This window comes from Ailuropoda melanoleuca, chromosome 15 (genome assembly GCF_002007445.2).
Source record: "Ailuropoda melanoleuca isolate Jingjing chromosome 15, ASM200744v2, whole genome shotgun sequence".
NCBI lineage: Eukaryota > Metazoa > Chordata > Mammalia > Carnivora > Ursidae > Ailuropoda > Ailuropoda melanoleuca.
Window position 1 is genome coordinate 51,160,199 of NC_048232.1, and position 24,489 is coordinate 51,184,687.

The following is a 24,489-nucleotide window of genomic DNA, read 5'->3' on the forward strand; positions in this document are numbered from 1 at the left end:
GAAGACAGACATTTTTAACTCAAAACTATAAATGAAAATCCATTACCACATAGAAATGCATAAATGTTTTGTCTTTATTTTATGGTCTTGGTATTTCCCATTTTATGCCTAATGCATGTATTGCAGCATACATATATTTACAGAATAGATCATTTAATGGCTTTTAAAAATCCAAGCCAAATGCAGCTCATTAATTTCTGAGATCATTGAGTTTAGTTATGTAATGTAAGTTTAGGGAGATAGGTTGCATCTTTTTCATTCCAATTGTCACAATCTTGAAAACATCACAACAAAATCTAAATGTCTTCCTTCATGCCTTACAATCCTCCTGTCTTCCTGAGCTCTGCAATAATCTCTCCACCCTTTATTTACTTCCTGACCAGCTGCAAATTTTCATTGACTTTTGCCTCCTCCCTGAGTTGAGTGGCTTAATTTCAACGTGTAATTATTTTTTTTATTTTTAAATACTACAATGGACACATCACAGAATTTCACATTACATACTTCAAGCAGAAGAATGCAGCACTAAGTTGCCATTTGTGTGAACGATTGAATTAAACCTAACACATCTATAACAGAAATTCTTCCTGGCATTGCATAGAGCTACAGAGTTTGTTTAGGGCTTCTCTGAAATTTCCACTTGTATGGCCCTCTGGAGAGTTGTCAAATAAATAACAGATGTAGAGATTATCAGTTACTGTTGAATGTTTGACAAAAGCAGACACGCAAGCCAGGCATTTCCCACTGGGTCTCTTCATGTTCAAAGAAAGAAAAGGTCTTCCAGCCAGAATCAAGTAATTCAACTAAATAGTGTATTCTTTGTATCTTTTAATGTAAGTGTTGCCATTTTTTTATCTGCAAAAATTTGTCAGGATCAGGAGGGTAGATTTTCTGTGCTCTTTGGAGATAATTACTTTATCTCCAAGAAATAATTAAATTGACTGCAGTATTATCTTCTCTAGTAGAGCTGTAACAACAAAAAAGTTGTTAGATTGGTAAGATATTTACTATATGTACTCTGTGGTATCGTGCATTCCTCATTCATTCATTTTACTCCATCGACATTTATTTATCCCATCAATATTTATTCCTATGGGCTAGACCTTGTCCAAGCCCCTGGAGATACAGCAATGAACAAGACAGAGTGATGAATTACAGGAAGCTTAAATTCTAATTGAGGGGATGGAGGGAATTGGGAGACAATTTTATGGTACATCAGGTGATGGTAAGTATGTGAAGAAAATAAAGCTACATGTGGAGTTAGAAGGTGATAGATTTGCAGTGAGGAAAGTATTCTATCAAGGAATTTAAGGACAGCTTCTCTGAAGTTGTGGTCTTTGAGCACAGAGATGAATGAAATGTGTATGTGGACAATTTCCTGATGGAACAGCATTATGAGCAGAGGGAACAGTGAATACCATGCCCAGAAGCTAGACTGGACTTACAGAAGTCATTGATTGCACAAGTTTTCTTAATGCAGGAACTAAGGAACTCTTTTTTATTTGAAAATCATGAGAAAATATGTACAACTGATCCAATATTTCATTGAGAGAAGAAGAGAGAACAAATCCAGAGGACTGTTTTGAAGAGAAAGACTAAAGCCCCTTTCTGATTCCAGCTCTTTCAACAGAAAGGCAGGGAAGGCAAGGAAGAAGAAATGATTAAAATCCCACCCAAAGAGGAGCTTATGGTGTAGAGATTACATTAGAAACAGAGTAAAGATCAGGCATTAGTTGAAATAGGAGGAAGGCAGGATTTCAATGCCTTTTATTGTATATTTCAAATATACAAATATTGTATATTTGTACAGAAAGTACAAAATCTAACTTCCACCTTTTTTCTGTTGTATCAGAAAGTATTTTAATCAGTGATTGCTCTGGGGTTGTAGGTTGGCATTTCATGCAGTAAGTGTGTCTCGCCTTCTGTGGTCTCCTATCCTGCCAGCTCTAGCCTTCATCGCTTAAGTCTTGCTTCTAGGATTCAGAATGCTACGCTCATTTTCTCTCTTGCTGTAGAAGTGATAGTGGCTTTCTGCTCTCGCTAACACCTGGGTGAAACATTCCCTGTTTGTCTTCATGATGCTTCCATCATTTTTGTCATCAATGGAGACAAATTTAATTCTTTCTATGTAAAACATCAAGAGTAGATTCTGTTTTCCTGACTGACCCTGACTCAATACGGTGACTTTTTGCATGTAAAGCCTGGCTCAGTTGGTAGAGCACATGACTCAAGCACATGACAAGGTTATGAGTTCAAGCCCCATGTTGGGTGTGGAGCTTACTTAAATAAGTGAATAAATAAAATAAAAATAAATGCAGTGATCAAACGGTTCCTTTTAATTGATGGTTTCTATTCTTTAAGGTGGAAAGCATGGAACGATATTTAATAAAATCCCATTCACCTATACACGGTCAATGGCATTGTTTTCAGGCAGGAGGATCAACAAGCTATATAAAGCACAGATTGAATCAAAATCAAGCATTAGCACTTTATTCCTAAAGAATGATATTCTGGCATGTGTCCTTCCATATGGAATGGTCAGTTGTGATATTTCTTTCTTCTTCCTAGACCCTAGGGATTCCCCCTGCTTTCCTTATTAGAGTTCTTCCTAAATGAAATATATTAAACACCACTTTGTAACCCTTCCTTTGGACAAGTTTTCATGGTCAAGGCTATTTTCTTTGAGGAAATATTTTTTTTCAGGAAATATAACAGATCTACATTCTTAGCCACTGATCCATAAACAGAAACCATTTGGCTGAGTGTGATTATAGTCTATATTATGGAGATCTTTTATGCCAGCTACTCCAGAGCTATTAACTACTGATTCTGTTAGCATATCCACATCTATTTTGAGTTATTGGAAAATGCATTAGGTAGTTTTGCTACAAAACCAACTAACCCCAAACTCCCTATCGTAAGATAACAACCACACATTGAGGTCACAACTTTGTATGTTGATGATTGGGCTGGCCTCATCAGGACAGGTTATCTCTGCTCCATGGGCTCATTCATGTTTGGGGTCAGTTACCAGTCAGCCAGGTGGCTGGTTCTAAGGGTTGTATGATCTCATCAGGCTGATGTATGATGGCTTCCTCTGATATAGCCGGGGCAACTGGGGTTTCTCACCCCACAGTCTTACCTCAAATTCTCCAGGATTATTCACATGGCAGCTCAGAGTTCTAAGAGCAGCAAACAGGGAAGGCCCATTGTACAGTGTGCTTTTCTAGGGTGTGCTTATGTCATGTTGCCAAAGTCACATTGAACAAAGTCGGTCAGATGGCCAGTTTCAATTCAAGGAGAGAGAAATAGATTCCATACCATTATGAGAAAAGTGACAACTGTGACCATTATTATGAACTACCAAAGAAAACATATATAACTGGCCAGGTAGTTTATTCAAGCAAGGGGAAAGAAGGAGCCAGAGAGCTGGCTTAGAGGGACTATAAGAAAAAAGGGTATTTTCAAAGTCAATAACATAGGGGACGAAGTGGCATTTTTAGTGATTGAACTAGGGAGAGAAACTTGGGTTTGGAATGAGTAGGACTATAACAATTAGAGCAAATATTTGGTGTCCATGGCAAAAAGAAATGGATGCATGGAGAGCAGGCTCTTAATCATGGATCAGTCTGAGATAAGAGTCGAAGTGTGGTAAAAGATTTCTTGCCCTGCTAAGTCTTAACCAGGAATCCACATGAATTGAGACATTTTTCAAACAAAATGAAGGAAACATAGATGAATTAGTCTAATTATTTCATTTCGTTTCATTTCATTTCATTTCATTTCATTTCATTTTAGAGATAAAAAGTGCACATGCAGGGTGGAGGGGCAGAGGCAGAGGGAGAGAATCTCAAGCAGCCTCCCCGCTTAGCGTGGAGCCCAAAGCAGGGCTGGATCTCATGACCCTGAGATCATGACCTGAGCTGAAATCAAGTCAGATGCTTACCTGACTGAGCCACCCAGGTGCCCCAAATTAGTCTATTTAGAACTTTCATACCAGAGGCTTACATGGCTGTTGTCAAATTAGACTTCAACTATTGGGGTATAGGTAGAAAAGGAGTCTTCAACTATTGAGGTCCCGCTTATCTTAGGAAAATGCTCACACAGCATTATTGCAACTCTGCTTAGTTGGAATTGGGGATATAGCAAGGACTGTATCATGTCAAATCAAGCCATGACCTTGTGCCTTACTTTTTAACCCCCTGCTTTATGAAAATATATAATTAAGAAAAATATTCTGAAGTCTGTAATGTAATTTGTTTTTTAAACTAAAATAAGTTACCTAGCAACCACTAAAGGGCATCGTTATATATTTCAAGGCAAAATAAATCATGCTAATTTAACAAACATCTGTTTTCTTGTAAGAATGGACATGTTTTCATCAAGACAATCTGCATGTACACTGTGCTTAGTGGCAATTATACTCCCTTTGCTTAAATTTTTCGGATCAACAGAATTCTGGGTTTCAGATGGCCACTGTTTATTCAATCTAAAAACCTAATTGAGCTTTGATTATCTGGTTGACTTTTGTCACTGTTGGGTCTATGTGATAACCCATGGTTTCTACAGAGAACTGAAAAATTATTTATATTTTAGTTTCAGAAATCACACTGTAAAATGGCAGGTTTAGGACTTACCACCATTTTAAGCAATATTCATCAAATGCATTTAAAACATAGTGTACTACGAAGAGCTCCAGAGTGTGTTAGGCTTGGGTAGCACTCCAGGTTCAGCCACTTACCACCTGTGAGATCTTTGGCAAATTGCTCAGTATCTCTAAACCTTAGTTTCCTCATCTGCAAAATAAGAATAGTGATAACACTTTCTTTAGTGTTGTTGTTTTGAGGATTGCTTTAATTGCGCCTGTTAGAGCATAGCACACTGCCTAGTACCTAGTAAGAGCTCAGTACACTTTATTGTTATTATTACTATTACTCGAGTATATATAATTAGCACTCTCAAACTCAGACTTGGGATGCCTGGGTCAGTCAGTTAAGTGTCTGCCTTTAGCTCAGGTGATGAGCCCAAGGTCCTGAGATCAAGCCCTGCATGGCATTGGGCTCCGTGCTCAATGGGGAGTGTGCTTCTCCCTCTCCCTCTCTCTCTGCCCCCTCCCCCACTTGTGCACTCTCTCTCTCTCTCTCACTCATTCTCTCTCAAATAAATAAATAAAATCTTTATAAAAAATAAATAAAACTCATACTTAATATTTAAATAAAGAACACCGTGCTCTCTATATTACTTAATTTTCTCAATTGCTTCATCCAACTCAAACTGTCTTCTTTTCTTTGAAAAAAAAAAGTGGATTGTGTTTTAAGGTTTAATATTAGACATGAAAAAAATGTAATTGATAAAATTTTTAAAAATATAATAAAAAGCCCCAAAACTATAAAATGACTTAAGTCCTAACTGACATTTTTACAAATTTCAGAGAAAGAAATACTTCATCGAGTTTTTCCTGAAACACAATTGACTTGGCATTATGGGAACTTAAAGTTTTAAAGAAATGTATACAGTTGACCCTTGAACAGTATGGGAGTTAGGGCCCCCCAACTGCACACTCCAAAACCCACATATAACTTTTGACTCCCCGAAAACTTAACTACTAAAAGCCTACTATTGACTGGAAGCCCTACTGAAACATAAATAGTTGATGAACACATATTTTGCACGTTACATGGATTATGTACTGTATTCTAACAGTAAAGTAAGCTGAGGAAAATGCTGTTGAGAAAATCGTGAGGAAGGGATGCGTAGGTGACTCAGTTGGTTAGGCGTGCAACTCTCGGTTTCAGCTCAGGTCATGAACTCAGGGACATTAGATGGAACCTGTGTTATGCTCTGCACTTAGCGTGGAGTCAGCCTGCGATTCTCTCTCTCTCTCTCTTTCTGACCCTCTCTCCTGTTTGTGCATGCTCTCTCTCTCTAAAATAAATAAATAAAATCTTAATTTTAAAAAAATCATAAGGAAGAGCAAATACATTTATAGTACTGTCCTGTGTTTATTAGTAAAACATCTGCACGTGAGGGGATCCGCACAGTTCAAACCCGTGTTGTTCAAGGGTCAGCTGTATTGTGAGAATTCGAACTAGCTGAAAGACAAATACAAATGTTTGAACTATCTTTTATGCCCCAATACTCAAAACTCAGGTCATGTAGCCAAATAGTTGTCATCATTTTGTACTTGATTTGCAAGCATAAATCCAAATGTTAACCATCAACGTTTGTCACAAAATGTTATATTAAGAAAAAATTACACTTGGGATGCTACTTGTCTTGGGAAAGAAAAGATTATTAGAAAATAAAATGACATTAGTGACCAATTTTCCTTGTGAATGGGAAGAGTATGAGACGTTCAGATATCACCATTCTGGTTCTTTGGGGGTATCTCCCCATACCCTTGTCAACAGAGGGAACAGAAGGGCTATAAGTATTTCTGAGTAGAGAATTTTAGATGGAAAAAGTGGGTTTCTAATGATCTCATTATAAAAACATGAGAAGGACACCCATTCTCAAGGGTCAACTGCTAGTGAAGAAGCTGAAATTTAAAGCTAATTTAAGGCTTGGGTTATGTGAAATAATTCAATACATTTTGACAAAGGCTTAACCTTAAATTTAGACTACTTTGAGAAAAGACGTGAGGGGTTTGGGGTTTTTTTGTTTTGTTTTGGGGTTTGTTTTGGTCATTATAAATCTAGTAACTGAGGACGTGTATCTTTAAGAAATGGAATTCTATAAATGTTAATTTTTTTCAAATTATAATTTGAAATTTTAGAGACTAGTAAATGTTCTTCTGCTAAATTAATGCCAACTGTAAATAGTTGATGGAGTCATAGCAATGAAGACCCACATTTCATCTTTCTTAAACACAGAACTGTTGGAGACCTGTAGCCATGGGGCAGTAGTGCCTTTATAATCCTGCCGCTCAGAATTAGCTATCGTTCCCTAGTCATTGAGACTGGCAGCCTAGAGTGACCAACAAATGGTGCCTGTCATTAACCCAAATGTATTACAGCCAAAAAACATTGTTCTTTTTAACAGCTGCATCTTGGAACAGACTTGAGAAGGGTTGTCTAGTAGTAAGTTTTTTCTCATAGCTAAATCCCTTTACCTTGAAGTTAATGAGGCTTCTAATGTGAAAAGATGAAAGATCTACTGAAAAACAGGGTTAAAGTGACATATGAGTGACATATTCTTAGGGAAAGCAGTTATTTTACAGGCATATAAAGGGCAGTACAAGGACAAGCACCTTGAAAAATGTAAAGTTACCTTTTTTTATTGTTTATACTAACAGAGAAGGTAGTGTTGTGTTGTTGAAAATGTGTGGATATTAGAGAGAAGCAATTTCCAACCTGGCTCTTTGATTTACTATTTATTGACTTTGGTCAAGTTGGTAAACTGATCTGATCTTCAGTTGTCTCCTATGTAACATGAATATAGCAGTGCCCATCTCATAGGGTCCTTTGGAGGATAACTGATATAATATAAAGTGCCTAGCACGTGGCAGTAAATCCTGTAGTGGGGTGGGGTCCCCATCATGACTTAGTGAGAACTGTGGCAATTAGATCAAAGCTATATCTCTGATACTTTGTGTCAGTGAATTTGCAGGGCAAGGGCTTCTGGTCATTTGCTTAAAGGAACTGCTGTCTCTGTCAACCCTAAAGACACTCCTTAATTCAGCCATCAGTTCCAATTACCTGCTCTCCCTGAAGATGCCAGAGTAGCTACTCTGGGATAGTTCACTGCCTCTGTGTTTGAAAATCTCTGAGCTGTGAACCACTGCTTTGCATTTGATCTTCTAATTGCTTTTCTGTTCACTGGGCCCCTATGAACATCCTGCTTCTCGTCTGATCCCTTGGTCTCTCAGTTATTCACCTACCTCTGCTCTTCTCCTTCTGGGAAAATCTCTCATCATGTTTATTCTGACTTTTGCAGTTCCTGCATGCCTGCTCTCTGTTGTTATCCTACAAAAGTATTGATCTGACTTTCTGGACCTCAAGGGACCACACTCGAGTACTTTGCACTTGCGGGCCATGCGCAAGCTTTGGCCCTTACCTTTGTCCAGAGTTGTCTTCACTCTTGTGAGCTTGACATGTGTCCCTCTACCTATGTGTGGTCCGAAACCCCTCTTGTTACTTGTGGCTCTCTCTATGGGAATGATAGTAAATAATGAGAGTTCATATTACTGATGTGAATTCAAAGTCTCACTGCATCTTCTTTTATTCCCCCCTAGAAAACCAAAGCATGTTCTATAGTATTGTCGCTAATTTTCTTGGAATACCAGTGAGGTAATGCTTTGAAATCAATTTTAATTATATGTGAAATATAATTAAACAGAATTTTAAAATATAAAATTATATATAAATTACATAAATATAAATAATATATATTTATAATAAATATAAAATTAAAATATTTAATAAATCTATAAAACTAATCACCCTCATTCCAAATACTGGTATAACGTGCAGCTACTTCTACTATTTTTTATAGGCACATCTCAAGATTGTTCTATATACTACTTTTTTTGCACCCTACTTTTTCATTTTGCTATACAAGTATCATAATTCCTATTTCTAATGCCTACTCATTATTTCATAGTGTGAATAAATCATATTTTATAATAACTTCCCTATTATTGGATATTTAATTTTTATTTTAAATACCATAATTAATATTATAAATGGTATTTTCTTTGCACATAAATGCACCTAAAAAAGAGAGTAAGGACTGTCACAAGAGTATACGGCAAAACGTAAATCTAATTTGAGAAATTAAAAAATACATTTTCTAACACTGCAGTGTTCTATCAACTACATTATAGAGTGAAGGATTCTGAATTTTAAAAACCATTGTTTATGTTTTTACATATATTTTAAGCCATCAAATTTAATTTCATACTCAAATGCCAGATATGTTTAATACTTAGTCGTGTTTTCATCATTGTTGAAAAAAACTCCAAATTTTATACCAAGTCTCAGAAATACCAGATATGGAAATTTGACCAACCTATGCCAACAACCCCACCCAGGAGTAGTAACAAACTGAATAGAACTGCTGGGAGTCCAAGCTCAGAGTTTCAGAAAGGAGAGAGAGGAGTTCCTAGTGATGAAGAGCTCATGCTTAAAAAATGCCCATTCAATGAATTAATGAAAAGAATATCAAGAATGAAGAGAAAGTCCTTGGTAAGGATTGTGGGTCCAGGGCAATGGCATCTGGAAGGAAAATAGAAATATTGGGAATGAAGGTTAGCCCTCTATTGGACTCACAGTTGAATTCTTGGACGTAGGGGAGGTGTTCTTCAAAGAGTCTTTGACTGCAAAGAGAGAGTGTCTGTAATTAAATTAACACCAGCCGGCAATAAGTTCCTAGATTTCAATGGTTCCCCACAATAGCTGTTAATCTGTCAGGCATACACAGTCCAAGGTGTTTCCTGGTTGTTGGGTGTGGAGTTGGGATGTTCTGTTTTGAGCTGTCACTCAGAAATTCATACTGATGGAAACTGCCATTTTCCTTAGGCAGCCTCTACCTCCTGCCTAGTATGTGTTTCTAGCCAACCGAAGGCAAAAGGGACGGAGAATAGGGTAAGGAGTATTGTATGGGCAGGCTTGGAGAAGCATATCACTCCAGCTCACATTCCATTGGTGAGAGCTAGTCCACATGTGCCGCTTACATGTAAGGAAAGGAGAAGTCCCCGTGTGTTTCCTAGAGAATATTCTGTGCTATGGAATGTAGAACACAAATTTTGCCAAACAGCAGCTTGAGTGTAGTAAGTTCCCTGACAAGGTGTGGCTGTGGGGGACTACCAGTCACGAAGAAGCTAGAAGTGCATTCCTGCTGGGGTCAACTTTTCATAAAACTTGAATAGTTGCACAATCATCCATTGTCAAAACACAGGGCTGAAGTATTATAACCTTTTTGGAACGGACTAGATAATACATCATTAATGGACAGGGAAGAAATTCAAGGTAAGTTTATTTTATGGAAACAAATTAGTTTCTGTGTGTCATTAATGCAATTAAAAAACAAAGAGTAGTCCCTCTCACTATGCATGGGCAATATTATTTGAAATTATTTTATGTTTGTTTTGGGGGAATGTGATTTCGAATGTAATTTGTGGGTAACATGTTATTGATTATAATAATGATGCCTTATAATGTGTAACGCATTTTGCTTTTGCAAATGTTTTCTAATACAGTTAATCCTCACAATAATCCTAGGAGAGAGGCAGGGTAGGTCAGGATGTGATCCTTTCATCAAAAAGGAGGAAACTCAGGATCCTCTAATAAGTGGTGGGACTGGGAATGGAGTCTAGAATTTCTGACTCCAGGCACCATCCTTTTCACTCTGAAATCCTTCACAATTTAACTTTATCTTTCTTCTTGGAGGGGTTAGGAGCTCAAGAACATCAACTCAGATCATCCTCCCTGCTTAGTGAGAAGTTTAACTTCCTGAGTCATCTGTGTTGGGCAAATGTTTCACACAACACTTCACATGCCTCTTGAGGAACAACTTCAATCATAGGACTAGGTTTCACAAGGAAACAGACTGTAAAATTTGGTTTATGGACTTGAACTTAAAATATTGACCTAGTTGGAATCTTTGGTTTTTCTTTGTTTGTATTTGCATACAAATACAATATCAAATCATATAGTGAGCAACCTGTGTTTTTGGTTTCTTTTTTCCACTTTCTTCTCCACTTTATTGTAGTACAATAATTTGTAAGGGATTCAAATGGAATCCTTAGCAATCTCGCAATTGGGGTTCATTTAAAATGAAAGGATTTCAGGATGAAATAGGGTGGTTTTTAAGGTGACAGTGTGGTGACTTCGAAAGAATTGATACTCTCTTAATGGTCGGGAGCCTGACTCATGGGGCTGTTTCATTATGTCAGCAGTTTTCCTTTGCAGTGTGACCCAGCGGCACAGTAGCAACCACTCTTGACTGATGGGCTTGAGTTACGTGGCTCGAGCCCCTCCCCGTGGTGATGTGGCGCTATAACATGTCCCCGCAGGAAGAGAAACCACCAGCAGGAAGCTGATAAATAATTGTCTGATTGGGATATAACTTGGGTCCACTGAGACGTCTTTATTTTTTTTTTAATTTACTTATTTTTTTATTTTTTTCATTGAAGTGTCTTTAGGAAATCGCAAACTAGATGACAGATCTCGCTATGTGTCACATATGTGTGTGTATTTTCTCATTTGTGATCGTTTCAAGCATTTCACATATTTATGAAAATAGAATATGTTCTAGTAAGGCTCAACAAAATCTTCCAAGTAGTGTTGCGTTTGCTTAGAGTTATGTTGCAAAAAGGAAAGAAAGATGTTAAGAGAACAAATATTTTGAGAAGTATCCTTTTTTCCCCCCACAAATGTTATTCCTGTTGCCTCCTGATGTCTGGCTGTATGTATTATGACCCCTAGGGTGATGCATTTGTATTTCCATTACTTTCCACTGTGACTTTTTAGCACAGCAGGAAGTGTGTTCTCTCTCAGCTTCCAAGTTCTATGTTTTCAGCCTAAGTAAACACAAACCACTCCTTCTTCACCTCTTTCTAAATAAAGAAATGATTTTTTTTTTAATTTGGAAAAAAACCTCTGAAATGGATGCTTACCTTTATCACTCATCATTTAAAGGATTTAAAACATGGGAATGAATGGTTTGCAAAGGGCATTTTCAATCAGTATTTTATGGGCTCGGTGCGTTTTTTTGTTTTTTTTTTTTCTGGTAGCAAGAAACATTTAGGTGGTAAGGGGAAATACTATATAAGCTGTAAGCCTTTTGCTGCCTTTCCCTTACAATGAAATAGCATCCTCTTTACATTAAAATAGAGTTTAAAGTGCTAGAGGGGCGCCTGGGTAGCGCAGTCGCTAAGCGGCTGCCTTAGGCTCAGGACGTGATCCTGGCGTTGTGGGATCGGGCCCCGCATCAGGCTCCTCTGCGGGGAGCCTGCTTCTTTCTCTCCCACTCCCCCTGCTTGTGTTCCCTCTCTCGCTGGCTGTCTCGCTGTCAAATAAATAAATAAAATCTTTAAAAAAAATAAAGCGCTAGAAATAAAAGCAGTTCTGTGAATAGCATTCATCTGTGCCAGGGTTTCTTAAATATTAGCACCATCAGAATCACCTGGAGGGCTTGCTAAAAGTCAGGTTCCTGACCGCACTTCCAGGGTTTCTGAGTCAGTAGATCTGTGATGAGGACTGAGAACTTGCATTTCTAACAAGTTCCTGGATGACTCTGACTGTGTTGATGCATGACCATACTTTGGGAATCACTGGTTTACACTAAGCATTTCTCTCAACCAATTCCTCACTGCTAATTACTGGTATGTGATTGGAGATACCTAATTCAGAAGCCTAGAAACTCTGAAATGCTAAGACATAGACATGTTTACTCTCTATGTTTCACCAACATTATTTTCTTACATATTATCGGCCATGTGATTTGGTCTTTGGACGGTGGTTGCTAGTATTTAACTTGAATTCATTTGCATTATCAATTTACATCAGTTACAGACTGAGATAAAAGGAAAGTAAAAGAATGTCAAGTAGCATGCCCTTGTTCCCCCTAGAAAAGTGTGAGTACTAAAAGTTCTCTTCACTGTTTTCCTAAAACACTCTTTGGTGCAGTTTGATATGCAGATTTTAGCTCATGTTCTCACCTGCATTATTAGAATTTTGCAAGCTGTTGGGATGCATTCCCCATAGAGCATTCTATAAATGCCAGATGTTGTAGCAGTCAAGTAAAGGAGGCTTTTCACCATACTTGGAGATGGATGTCAGATATAATGGAAATAACTATAGGAGGTTGGAATTAGGGAAGGCTCGTAAATGAAATATTACCTTTTGTTTGGGCTGAGAGTGTGGATTTTGAGCCAGAAAATCTGGGTTCTGTGCAGCACTTACTGTTGTGACGTGGGGAAAATACTTCACTTCTCGGTTTCAAGATCCTCATCTCTCAAATGGAATGACAGTAGCCTCTTAGGGAGCTTTGAGGATTGAGTGAATTAAGTTATTTTACATGTTTAAAACAGAGCTTTACTCTCAACACCATTACTAATAGACACTACAACTTGGAGAAAGAATTCTGTGTAACCCCCCGCCAACACACACACTTTTTTTCTTCTCATACTGCTGGTAACAGTGGAAATGCAATTGAGATTAAGTGAAATAAAATTTAAATTAATACCAGAATTGGGTGCCTAGCTGCCTTAGTCTAAAGAGCATGCAACTCTTATTCTCAGGGTCATGAGTTCAAGCCCTATGTTGGGTGTGGAGCCTACAGACACACTAATACCAGAATCGTGTTATGTAATCATAGGATTCAACTTGTTTTCCAAAAATTTACAAAATGCCATATTGTGTGTAGAAGAGAAGATTATTAATAATAGGCACTATGTGTTTGAGACAGGGTAGATGGTTCTTCATTATATATTTAATTTCAGGCATAGTATTTGACGGATAGTCCACACCAATAATGAAATTGCCCAGGATGATTAATACTTAAGGTTAGGGGAGAAAATACTGACTCAGGAGACAAAGTATTCCTTACATTTGGAGTTGTAAAAATTAGAGAGTGATACATATGGCCTCAAGTGAGTGGTGAGGTGTCTTCACAAGAGCATGGGAAGTGTTGATTTGGACAAAGAATCCAATAGCTGGGATGCCACTCAATAGGTGAGATGGGGGAAAGACCAGGCAGGCATCATTGTAGAGAAGACCCAGCGGGGTCTCAAAATTGGCTAACCTGTTCCCTTCCCCCTCTTACCCTCCCTCATCAAGGACAAACTATATGGCTTTTACTTTTTAATGTTGCCTACAATACCCAGTATAACACTGGTCAATCAGTGTTGGTTGGTTTGATTTGATAATGGATGCCACGGTTTGTATTATGGCTGTGGTTATTTTTCTCTATAAAGAAACCACAGGTGAAAAAAATCAGAACACACTGGAGTTCACACAAAGTCCTATCCTTTCCTTTCCTATCAGCTTACCTTGAGGTCTATATCTGTTCATCTAAAAATTTCCTATCCCCAGAGTGAAAGTAGATTTCATTACAGTCCAAGCTAATAATTTGTTGCTATAAAGTTAAACAGACAAATGCAGTTGTAAGTGAAAATATCAGTATAATTTTGGTTCCAGTAAAATCTGAAACTTGAGGTGAGTGGTGCATTTTACAGCTACGTATCAAGGAAGTGTATCACTGGGATGGGTAGGATTGCGTGTATCAGAGTTGAAAATATCGATGTTGATTATTTGTTCCATCTGGCTTATGGCCACAATAAATACAGTAGACAGCTTAGGTGTCTTTTTTTCTCAGATAGGAAGTTATCTCTCAAAGAACTGGGAAAGTTAAATGGAGTATTAATGGAAAGTAACATTTATGCATGTATGTGAAGATTTTTCGTGTTTACTTAAGACTGGTAATCCCTTCACATGGAATATATTATTATTATTTTTAAAGATTTTATTTATTTGTTAGAGGAGAGAGAGAGCCCACGCAGGGGGAGCAGCAGAGGGAGAGGGAGAAGCAGACTCCCACCTGACTAGAGAGCCCGATGCTGGACTCTATCCCAGGACCCTGGGATCATGACCCGAGGCAAAGGCAGGTGCTTAACCAACTGAGCCACCCAGGTGTCCCAGAATATATTATTATTAATATATGTGACATGGACTGGAATTTTAATATACTGGCCAGCACTGAGAAGTTTTCTCCTTTACAACTAAAATCAAGCCTTTTTAAAAAAATTTAAAGAAATATTTGTATTTTCTTAAAATAAAAAAATGAAGGCATTTTTAGAGTTCTATTATATTAGCCTATCAAGGCTGCCACACACGACTGTACAACTCTGAGTGTATCATTTGTATGGATGACATAGAGGTGGCCGTAAAGGGTATAAGCCAGGCTTTTTTTAAAGTCCAAGTAGGAGACACCAATATTATAATATTCTTAAAGTTTTCTTCTACTCCTGACTTGCATTCTATTTTATTCTGACTTCTTTTTTATCTGTTTATCTGGCATCTATATTTTATTTTAAAGGATTTCATCAAATGTTTGGTAACCTCTAACTCTGTTTTTATCAAGTATGAGACAGTAAAAAGCTGTGCTCCTACAAACACACAATTCTTATTGTCCTCTGTGATTCATTACAGGCTATCCACTGGCCCGCTAGTTGATTGACTGGTTACCTTGAACCTGAATGTCTGTTGGTCTTAGGGATGATCACTGTTGTCAGAGAAAGATTTCCATTTCTGGCTGGATTGAGGGTGGGCGATATATAATCCTGCATTTCTGGAGGAGAAGGAACGGAGAGGGGAAGACAGTTGCTGAAGTCCCAACATCAGGGTGCATGATTTCATTTAACCTGTTTTCATTCCCATGCCTCCACCCTCCTGTCTGCCTAGTAACTCAAAGCTGGCTTCTCCCTGGCCTATACTTACTGGCTCTTGATAGCATGAGGGGGAGGCAAGTAGTCACAGACCTCTTGACTCTGGTTCACCCCACCTTCTATTTGGTCTGCTGCCCACACTTCCTGTGTTCCTCTGGAGTTCTGTGGGAAAATCTGCTTACATTGCTCTGCTGTCTCCCTCTGCAGGCTCCTGCGGGTTTACTCTTTCTTTATTCCTCTTTGCTAAATCATTTATCATTCTTTCATCTGTTTTCCATATTCACGTATTGTGGTCATGGGAAATAGAGTTTGAGGTTTTTTTTGTTTTTTTTTTTCTACTTGCTGTATTGAGGGAGCCTTTCTAGAAAATACAGGGCAGAAGAATATTTCACCATCTAGAAAGTGGAAGTCTTCCACTAGCCTTTTAAGTAGGCTCCCTTTGTGCAGTTTTTCTCTGCTCTAAACTCTCCTTCATAGCTGCCCCAGAGCCAGAGCTGCCATGTTTATAGCCCTTACATATAAATAAGCTAACGGTCACCAAAAAGCATTGATGCAGCCATCTTAACTTTATATATGACCCCCTCACACACATACACACTGATACCTAGTCTCTTACCTCTAATCTTCCCATATGCCTCTTCCCCATGCTCTGACCAAATGGAATTATTTGATATTCAATGAATTCAGCATGCTATTTCATACCTCTACCCTTTGTAGGTTCCATTATCCCTGCATCTACTCATGGAATATGCTTTCCCCTTCTTCCTGTTTGTCAAAGCTCATCCTTTTGCGTGGCTTTCCTCAGTCTTCATTCTTCCAGAGCCTTCACAGCTGCACCTTCCTTTTTTATTTTTCCTTTCCTTTTTTTTCCCCCCTTTTGGCTACTTTAAACCAATTCACTTCTAGAAAGGAATAAATTGGTTTCATAAGGAAATTTCTTTTCTGAAAGTAAGTGGGAGCTGTTAGGTGATTTTTAGGTAGGAAGGTAAATTACTTGATCAGATTTGCATTTTAAACCAATCACTAGCTGTACTATTGTATAGAATAGTTCAATGCTTAGTCTTCCTACACTCAGATTGTTTTTAGGACTGGTAAAGCAATTTGGGTGAGAGATGATGAAAAGCTGCACCAGGGTGATTATAGCAGCAATGGAGCAGAAGAGTCTAGAGGCATTAAGGATATAGAATTAGCAGAACTGGGTCAGAGATTGGATGTGAGAAATGAAGAAAAATTTAAGGGAAATAATCAGAATCAATTTTATGTTTACTTTAGAATTTGTCTGCTTTCATAGACCATTCACTAATTTTCTGCAGTTGTTGACTCATTAATACTCACTTTTAAACTAACCTTTTAGCTTGAAAATTCTTTTTCTAGCACAAATTTGAAGTTTTATTTCAAGTTCCCAAAAGATTTAGATAGAAAAAGAAATGCTTTTCCAATATTCTTTGTTGCCATAATTAAGGTTTATAAATTGAACGAAACCTCCACAAAGTTATTTCATACATTTTATTCAATTTATTTAAACAAAAAAAAAACCTTGATTTTTTTAAAGTAATTTTTATCCTTGAAGTATAGTTGACATGCAATGTTATATTAGTTCCAGGTGTATTGCGTAGTGATTGGACACATCCATACATTACTCAGTGTTCACCACCATAAGTATAGTCTCCATACAACATTATTACAATATTGTTGACTATATATTACATATGCTACACTTTGCATCCCTGTGACTTATTTATTTTATAACTGAAATTTGTACCTCTTAATCCCCTTCACCTATTTCACCCACCACCCAACTTATCCCCTTTTGCAACTGCCAGTTTATTCTTTGTGTTTGTGGGCTTGTTTCTGTTTGTTTGTTCATTTGTTTTGTTTTTTTAGATTTCACATATAAGTGAAATCATATGATATTTGTATACTCTGTCTGACTTATTTCACTTAGCATAATATCCTCTAGGTCTATCCATGTTGTCTCAAATGGCAAGGTCTCATACTCTTTTTATGGCTGAGTAATATTCCACATCTTTATCCATCAATAGAAATATGGGTTGCTGCCATATTTTGGCTATTGTAAATCATGCTGCAATAAACTTAGGGGTACATATATCTTTTCAAATTAGTGTTTTCATTTTCTTTGAGTAATAAATCAGTAGCGGAATTACTGGATCATATGGTATTTCTATTTCTAATTTTTTGAGAAACCTCCACACTATTTTCCACAGTGATTGCAACAATTTACATTCCCACCAACAGTGAATGAGGGTTCCCTTTTCTCCACATCTTTGCCAACACTTGTTATTTCTTGTGGTTTTCATATTAGCTATTCTGACTGGTGTGAAGTGATATCTCATTGTGCTTTTGATTTGCATTTCCCTGATGTTGAGCATATTTTCATGTGTCTGTTGGCCATCTGTATGTTTTCTTTGAAAAAATGTCTATTCAGGTCTTCTGTCCAATTTTTAATCAGTTTTTCTTTTATGTTGAGTTGTAGAAGTTCTTTATATATTTTGGATATTAACCCCTTATTGGATATTAATTTGCAAATATCTTTTCTATTCATTAGGTTGACTTTTTATTTTGTTGGTTTCCTTCACTGAGCAGAAGCTTTTATTTTGGTGTAATCCCAATAGTTTATTTTTGCTTTTTTTCCCATTGCCTGAAGAGACATATCCAAAATATGTTGTTAAGGCCAATGGCACAGAGATTACTGCCAATACTTTCTTCCAGGATTTCTATGGTTTTGGGCTTCACAGTTAGGTCTTTAATCCATTTTGAGTTTATTTTTGTATATGCCGTAAGAAGGTGGTCCAGTTTCATTGTTTTGCATGTAGCTCTTCAGTTTTCCCAGCACTATTTATTGGAGAGACTGTCTTCTCCCCATTGTATATTCTTGCCTCCTTTGTTATGGTTAATTGACTATATAAACATGGGTGTATTTCTGGGCACTGTATCCTTTTCCCTTGATTTATGTGTCTTATTTTGTCCCATTACCATATTGTTTTGATGACTGTAGTTTTGTAGCATATCTTGAAGTCTGGAATTGTGATACCTCCACTTTGTTCTTCTTTCTTAAGATTGCTTTGGCTACTTAGGGTATTTTGTGGTCCTATACACATTTTAGGATATATAATTTAGTTGTGTGAAAAATACTATTGGTATTTTGATACAGATTACACTGGATCTGTAGATTGCTTTGGGTAGTACAGACATTTTAACAATACTAATTCTTCCAATTCATGAGCATGGTATATCTTTCCATTTGTTTGTGTTTTCTTCAATCAATTTTATCAATGTCTTATAGTTTTCAGAGTATAAGTCTCTCACCTACTTGGTTAAATTTATTCTTAGATATTTTCTTCCTTTTGGTGCAATTATACATAAAATTGAGAAACTCCATAAAAGCCAGCATTTTCCTTGATGTAAAAATGAAATAAACCAGCTGAGTTCAATCATTTACTTGGTGAATCTATTACATATTTTGTAACAATATCAATGTGACCAAAAGATCTGAATGGGTTCGCTTCACAATAGTACCACATGTTCTTCAGTATTGAGATGTCTAGAAGTCTGTAAGGGTTATGAGTTTAGACTCCATGGATTTCTTTTTCATATCAGTTCTGTAATAGCAACTAATGAATCAGTCTGTGATTGAGTTTGTTTTTTAAGATTTTATTTATTTATTTATTTATTTATTTATAATATTTTCTAACCGGGTTATAGATTTGTATCTTTCTATTAAAATAGACTATTGACTTAAATGAAGTCCACTTTTGCCGTACTAATTCTTTACATTTCTTTGATCATTTAACACTCATTTTAAATACTGTATTTCTTTGAAACTTTCATATACCTAAGAATAGTGCATGCAATAACAAAAATAGTCGTAATTATTTTTATATAACTGTTAGATTACTTATACTCATCAAATACCAAATTAAATATTGGTTTAAAAGTTCAGGGGCAGTTTGCTGTGATATACAAATGTTGTGTGTTATGTTGTCCGTAGTAAAAAAAAAAAAAAAAAAAAATACCATAAACAAAACCTTAGGACTCTGTGGGGAATCAAAGATGTTCTTCTGATGTTGTTTTACTGTGACAAGTTCACTGGACAGAAGCAAGTATGGTCACATATATTGCCTTCTATTTGAACCCATTACTTTATAATGAGAAATAAGCACTGTAAGAGAAATATTGTAAGAGCAAATGACTAAGCTAAGAGATCATTACATCTTGCAGCAGTTTTCCTTAGTTAGGTTAACTACATTTGGGCAGATAGCTAAGATGTAAGGATTTGAAAGTTATAATAGTTCCTAATATTAATAAACTCCTCATTATAATATAGATGTAGTTTATATTAAAATAGTGAATAATCATATTCAACATTTGACGAACTCTTATTAAGTGAAAGGCTGTGTTCCAAAAGTATAAATTCATTCAATCCACACAATTATCCCATTAGTAGGTAATACTATTATTGCCATTTTATAGATGACAAAAGCTCTGACACTGAGAGAAAATACATGTTCAGTCAATGTCCACATGGATATTAAGTGAGAGAGCAGAAATTCCAACAATATGGAGTGTTCCTCAAAGAATGCATACTATTGCATAATAGGCCCTAAAATTCATGCTGATTAATATGAAATACAAATTATGCCATGGTACCTTTGATTTTTATCATATTTAATCACAGTAAATGAATTAATGTATATATGATTTTACCTGAACTTCTAAGTATCCTTTGGTAAGTCTAATCTTATTAATTTTTCAGAATTTCCTAAAATATAATTACCACATGAGAAGACATTTATATTTATAATATTGGAGTTAAAACAGGTGAGGAAAACTGACTTCAGATATTTAGAGATAGATTATATTTAAAGCTTCAGCCAGGCCTTTGTGAATAAATGTTAATTTATAATTAATTTGATTAATTTATAATTAATTTTTAATTGTGCCCAATTATATCAATTTGTTCACGAAAAACTTGTAGTTGTTACTTTATAACATAATCCTACAGAAATCATTACCACTCATTTTGTAGTTCTTTCAAGTGAGGCTAAGAGTTTAAATATTATGACTTTTGTGTGTGTGTGGCAATGAACCAGAGGCAACTTTGTAGTTCAGATCCAAAATCTGGACATGATTTTACCATTCTGTTATATTTATTTGAACAATAGATTCTAATGTGACAGTTGACAAGGTTGTTTGTGTCCTCTCTTATCAGAGTAGTATAGTAAGTTTACTGATGAGTTTTGCATATATTTATATATCATGTGTCCTTTGCTCGAAGACTGTCTCATTAAAGATATACCTCATGTTTCCACTTTCTTCTCCAATTTATATATATAAAGTTGTAAAAGACACAAATAATTTTAAATATAACATTAAAATATATTTATAAGTTACTTTGTAATTGTTTCATATTTCATTTAGATTATAACATCCTTTTGAAAGATACTGATTTGCTTTAAGGGTCTCAAGTATCTTTTACACATATTAAGAAAGAATAAGTATAAGGACTTTTTTAAGTGGAGATTTACTTTCAGTTTATTTATATAGTCTGAATTGATTTTGTTGGTTGCAACTAAAGTTAGAGACTATGCTCTGAGCAATGTTTCACATATGAAAGATGCAAGACAAGTCCAAGCACTTAGGCTTGGGATTCCTCTGGAAGAAATCCTGGACCAAGTAAAAAACATTTTATGAGCTAAATCAGAGGCTTTTCCAGTCAGTCTTGAGGCCAACCAGCTGGCTTCCCATCTGTTTTCTCACCTAAGTTTCAGGAGCAATTTGGATAGAGGCTAAGACACTGTTGACATGCATTAGGAGAGTGAAAATATTCTTATTTTCATTTCTAATACATTCCATTCTGCGTGTATTTGAATAAGTATTTTTTGCATGATTTAATACCTTCTTAAAACAAAATACTTGCAACATAGAGCCTGATGGAGGTGAAGTCACAATGGAGGCTTTGTAGACGGGGATGAGAATATGGTAACCTTAAGATTAGATGCATGGCTCTGAGTTTGGATGGCAGACAGATCGGTGGGCACAGTAAATCAGGAAGAAAGCAGGAGTCGTCAGAGACATGAGTAGTGTCAGAAGCAAGGAGTCTGGGGTGCCTGGGTGTCTCAGTAGGCTCAGTGTCTGCCTTCTGCTCTGATCATGATCCCAGGGTCCTGGGATCGAGCCCCAAGTGGGGCTCCTTGCTCAGTGGGGAGCCAGCTTTTCCTTCTCCCTCGCTTGTGCCTTCTCTCTCTCTAATAAATTAGTAAAATCTTTTAAAAAAATGAAAGGAGTCCACTTTTTTCAATTTTCCGCCAATCTTCTCAAATTTTTTAACCTCTACAAAACAATAACTTTAATAAATATTTGTTGGAAAGCCACTGTAGCAAATAAAACTAAATGCCGTAATGATGATAATAAGAGCTGATATTTCTTCAGGGCTAACTCTGTGAGGGGCACTTTACAAGTGCTGTCTTATTTAGTCCTGACACAATCCTACAATGTACATATTATTATCATGCTTATTTGCAGATGGGGAAATTAAGGTTTAGAAAGGATAAGAAACTTGTCCAATGTTTTGGGGTGGGGAGCAGGGGCGAGGGCAGTAAGTTGTCTGCTGGGCCTCAAAGCCAGGTGTATTAACTCCAGAACTTATGTTCTTCATCTTTTTGGGTTGCTTTAAAGTCAGTCAACTGGTCCTTATGACTTACTGCCTATGGGGATAAGGGCACAAATCAAGTCTGATTCAACCTTAAATTTCTAGTAGAAGGCCAATTAATGCTGTCATTTGACTGATGTCTCGATGAGGGGAAAGTCCTCAATGTTTTAGATTCTGAACAGTATAAATCCTTGTAAAAATATATTTTCGTAGTGCAAAATAGAAAATACAAGTAGAATAAAATTTTGAAGAAACTTATCCCCATATAAGAGTATCTAGGAACCATGTTTTTGTTTTCTAATTTAGAGGACAGTTATGCAAGTACCTTTTCTCACATTAATATCTTTGATACAAAAAGGATCATGGACATAGGGAAAGGAGGTATAATATTGCTATTGCATATATTTTTCTTATGTGTTTGGATGCTTCCAACTATTTATAGTCTTTTACGAAACTTAATCACCGCTACATTGCACTAAGATGCCACTCTATATTTTCCAAACTAAAGAAGTACTTTCTTTGACTTCTGAGTCGTAATTTGGAATGTTTGTGCCTAGGATCTATTTTAAAAAGCTTAACAGTCCCAATTTTAGGTATTGGTCCTATAAAATACTAGGGTGTAAGTGCACAAAGATACATTTTAAGGATGTCTCCTACAACTTTAGGTGTTATAGAAATATATTTAAACAAATATCAACAGGAGGATTGATATTATGTACAATATAACATCAAAAATACTGAGATATACATATAGGTAAAATGGTTGTAGCAGTGTTATTAAAACATCGTTACGTAAAAAGTTGAGAAGCACAGAATGATATGTGAAATTTGAGCCATATTTTGTTAAAAATCCTATCGTGTGTGTATGTATGCGAAGATGTGTAATGTAGTGTCCTGTGGAGTGTAGGCATAGAACAAAATTCTAGAATTATTCATACCAAAGTATTCAAAAGTGAGTAGGGGTTGCAAGTTGTAGGAAAACTTTTACTTCTTAGTTTCTACACTTCTGATTTATTTTGTTTCATTTTTACAAAAACATGCATTGGTTTTGTTAGAAACAAAAAGTAATATATTTTTTTAATAATTTGCTCGGCATTCAGTGCTTATGATGAAAAGATACAATTTACCTTTCCAGTCTTAATTTGTCCTAATTTCAGGCTTGCTACCTTAATTACAAATTTTCCAACTGTGTCTTTGATTCCTTTCACTCTGCCTTTCTGTATCTATCTGGTATCCTCTGTGGGGAAGGCCCGTCCCTTCAATCTTTTTTTTTTTTTAAGATTGATTGATTGTTTGATTGATTGATTTGAGAGAGAGAACTGGCAAGCTTGCAGGCACATGGGAGGAGGGGCAGAGCAAGAGAATCTTCAAGCTGACGCCAAGCTGAGCTCAGAGCCTGAGTAAGGTTTCGATCTCAGGACCCTGAGATCAGGACCTGAGCCGAAACCAAGAGGCCAGGCGTAACTGACTGAGCTATGTAGGCTCCCCTTCCCTTCGCTTCTTGTGTCCAGGTTCCACTATGTTCCTAGTTCGTGCTTCTATAGCACATTTGTATATGTATATTTCTCAATCAATTCCTCTCCTCTATTGTCATTTCAGATATTGTGGTCTTCTGTTACATTATATATCATAGTCTGCCTTGTTATAAACTTACTAATATATTCATATGAGCCACCCATAAAACTGAAACATCTTAATGCTTATTTATTTCCTTATACTTAGATTACCTTAGAAGGTATCTCATAACACTTGAAAAATTAGTGGTGTTTTATTTTTATGACAATTTTTAACAGTCCCAGCTTTTCTTTATATCCTAATCTACTATTGAAGAGTCACCTCTACTTTATTACAAATTGCCAACCTTGTAATTTATAATTCACTCCTCAATTGTATATTGTAATTTCTATGTAATAACTGTATTTGCTTCCTCTATTTTCTTATATAAACACATTTCAAGAGGCTTAAATGGGAGATGACAGTCCAAATAAAATATCTTTGGCATTTGCAATTATTTCATTGCCTGATGCCAAAATATTGTCACATACAGTATCTCACATGACAAATCTAATAAAGTCTCAGAGAAACAGAAATGTTTATAATAGGTTCCTGTATAAATCAGTCCAGGTGGTTTCCTTTTACAAAGACAGGCAGGATTATTTTCAGTATGACAGAACCAGGGGAAAGAGTGAAAACCCCACTGATTTGCAAACAGGAGTTTCCTCAGTAGTCATCCGGGAAGGGAGTTTTGCTGTGTCACAAGTGACGAGTCCCTGGTTTTGAAAGAGAGTGAATCATCCTCCTTTGAAACAAGAGATAAGTGGGAGAGAGCGCTGTATAAAATTATTTTACAACTATTTCCTTTTGAGCTATGACTTCTTAAAGTGGAATGCGATCCAGAATAGCTTCCCTTTGAATCCAACATTTGTCTTAA

At 36.4% G+C, this 24,489-nt stretch overlaps 1 protein-coding gene across 7 annotated transcripts in view; it reads left to right on the forward strand.

Annotated features, from left to right (window-relative positions):
* The window catches only part of NAV3 (neuron navigator 3), a 570,381-nt gene that overhangs the window by 296,504 nt on the left and 249,388 nt on the right, over nt 1-24,489 (forward strand). The window lies entirely within an intron of this gene.